At 42.8% G+C, this 3041-nt stretch overlaps 1 pseudogene; it reads left to right on the plus strand.

Moving 5' to 3' along the window:
* The first annotated feature begins 518 nt into the window (after positions 1-518).
* Positions 519-1419, plus strand: LOC114609524 (annotated as a pseudogene).
* Positions 1420-3041: the final 1622 nt, after the last annotated feature.

The following is a 3041-nucleotide window of genomic DNA, read 5'->3' on the forward strand; positions in this document are numbered from 1 at the left end:
CCTCCCAGATGCCCCACCTTTATTACATGCCTAAGCCATAGGCCATAGGCTTTTTAATTGAAAGTTGATATATCCATACAGTACAGAAGATATTTTCTCTATAGCTTTGTCCTTACTTTTATAGCCCAGGACCATAAACTCAAGGAATAGTGACAGCTAAAGTAAGGAGTATCTTCTAGTATTATGTCTTAGTTAGGATTTCCATTGATGTGAAACGACACCTTCACCAAGGAGAACATTTAATTTGGGCTGGGATACTGTTTCAGAGTTTTAATTCATTATTATCATGGCTGGAATCAAGGTAGGTGGCAGGCAGACATGGTGCTGGAGGAACAGAGTTCTACATCTTGATCCAAAGGCAGCAGAAAGGGGACTGAGTTCCACACTGGGTGGAGCTTGAGCATAGGAGACCTTAAAGCCCATCCCAACAGTGACACACTTCTCCAACAAGTCCAAACTCTTAATAGTGCCACTCCCTATAAGACAAGCATTCAACTTCTTCTTCGGGAAAACACCAAATGGCAGATGACGCCAATGCAGCGGAAGGACCCGGAGGACCCAGGGGCCCAGGATTAGGAGGCCGCTGTGGCTTCCGCGGAGGATTGGCAGCAGTCTTAGGGGCCGCTGGGCTCGTAGAGGAAAAGCTGAAGACAAGGAGTGTATCCCTGTCACCAAACTGGGCCGCCTGGTTAAGGACATGAATATCAAGTTTTTGGAGGAGATCTACTTGTTCTCCCTGCCCATTAAGGAGTCTGAGATCATTGACTTTTTCCTGGGTGGATCCCTAAAGGATGAGGTTCTGAAGATTATGCCAGTGCAGAAGCAGACTCGGGCTGGCCAGCGGACCAGGTTCAAGGCTTTTGTCGCTACTGGGGACTACAATGGTCACGTTGGTCTTGGTGTCAAGTGCTCCAAGGAAGTTGCCACTGCCATCCGAGGGGCCATCATCTTGGCCAAGCTCTCCATTGTCCCTGTGCGGAGAGGCTACTGGGGGAACAAGATTGGCAAGCCCCACACTGTTCCGTGCAAGTGCAAGGTGACAGGCCGCTGTGGCTCTGTGCTGGTGCGTCTCATCCCTGTCCCCAGAGGCACTGGCATTGTCTCTGCTCCTGTGCCCAAGAAGGTCTTGATGATGGCTGGCATAGCTGACTGCTACACTTCACCCAGGGGCTGCACTGCCACCCTGGGCAACTTTGCCAAGGCCACCTTTGATGCCATCTCCAAGACCTACAGCTACCTGACCCCCGACCTCTGGAAAGAGACTGTGTTCATCAAGTCTCCTTATCAGGAATTCACTGACCATCTTGTGAAGACCCACACCAGAGTCTCTGTTCAGAGGACTCAGGCTCCAGCTGTGGCTACCACATAAGGGTTTTTATAAAAGAAAAATAAATGAATTAAGTCTGTTAAAAAAAAAAAGACAAGCATTCAAATACTGGAGTCTATGGGGGACTTATGTATCAAACCACCACACATCATTTCAAATCAAAACAATTCCCAAAAGACAAGCCCATGGGCCAACCTGATCCAAGTGATTCTAGGTCATGTCAAGTTGAGCCAATGCTCACCATCACATTTGGGTAGGCATAAATAGTCTTCTGTCTTGAAGAAACCATTGAAGAAAGATTTTGGAGGATTATTTAATTAATAATAGTTAAAAAGTCGTTAACTATTTTGTCAGAGATTAGTAACTAGAGAAGACAGTCTTTTTATAATCATATAACTCTCTTTATAACCATATTCTTGAGAATTTATTCTGGGACTTGTTAACGGGACTAAAGGAGAAATAAATACAGATTCTATTGAGAAAAGTACTACAAGTATTGCCACAGGCAGAAATCCCTAATGAGTAGGAATGCTGACTTCTAGGTTCTCCTATTTCCAGTCTGTTAAAGGGAGCAGTTGATGAGACTTTCTTTATTAGCATTATAGTAGAATAAAGAACTTCCTAGAACATAACCAATGCCTGAAAATTGTCAGCTGTGATTGTTTTGAGGCAGGTCCCTGAGGAACAGGACATACTAATAATAGTGAAACAAGTTAAATACAAGTCACTAAGAAAAATAGAATGAACCCGGGAGATAGATCTGGAGCAGAAGAGGAGCTGTTTGCTTTGGAGTGTGAGGGTTTAAATTTAGTACATGTTTATACTTACTGCATGGTTAGCTTGCTGCCAGGCGCAGAGATGCAGAGAAGGAAGTTGGGGCATTCGAGTTTCAGGCCTGCAGCTTTCAGAGGAAATTAAGGGCTGGGAGGCTTGGGATTATCGTCAGCTGATTCTGTTGCTCAGCGTGCTCACATTACATACCTTAATGACTTCTGGATTCTGTCTCCAAAACAGCTAATTTTTAATTGGGTGAAGGTGGTAGTGATGTGGAAACATATCGCTTCAGTTCTCCAGAGGTTTGAAGATACATTTCTAAAAAGGTATTTGTCATAATATCTGGCATGTATTAAGACATTTGCAGGGGCAATACGAAGAATAATGCAAATGTAGATAGCTTGTAATAGTAGTATTAATATTGGAAGTGCCACCGGTGATCAGTTCACTTAGGTCTACACAGAAGCATCATCTTGAACAGTCACGAGGTCCCATCTCAAACCCAGAAGTTATCTCCAAGTGTCAACTGCTTGCAAAGGAAAAAAAAATAGCTTTTTTTCTCCATTGGATTCTCTGAGTCTACAAAATTGACTTGCCCAAAAGTAGTGGCCAGAACTCTGGTGTTTTGGAAGAGTTATTTATTTATTTATTTATCTAGGCTCTTGGGCATTTTTTTTTAACCTTAGTGCTCTTTTGCTTATGTACTATTGTTTCCAACTTTGTGTTTTTAGAGGCTTTGTGTGTGTGTGTGTGTGTGTGTCTGTGTGTCTGTGTGTCTGTGTGTATCTGCATGTATATTGCATGTATATTTCTTAGACTTTTTTCTTTTGTTTAAATTTTTTGAGTGTTTTGTTTTATTCTGGTTTTTTTAATACTTTTTCTATCTTTTTTCCCCTAAAGAGTGAAAGAAGGAAGAAATGGATTGGGTGGGTGAAGAGGG

Source organism: Grammomys surdaster, unplaced genomic scaffold (assembly GCF_004785775.1).
Source record: "Grammomys surdaster isolate TR1022 unplaced genomic scaffold, NIH_TR_1.0 125974, whole genome shotgun sequence".
Taxonomy (NCBI): Eukaryota; Metazoa; Chordata; class Mammalia; order Rodentia; family Muridae; genus Grammomys; species Grammomys surdaster.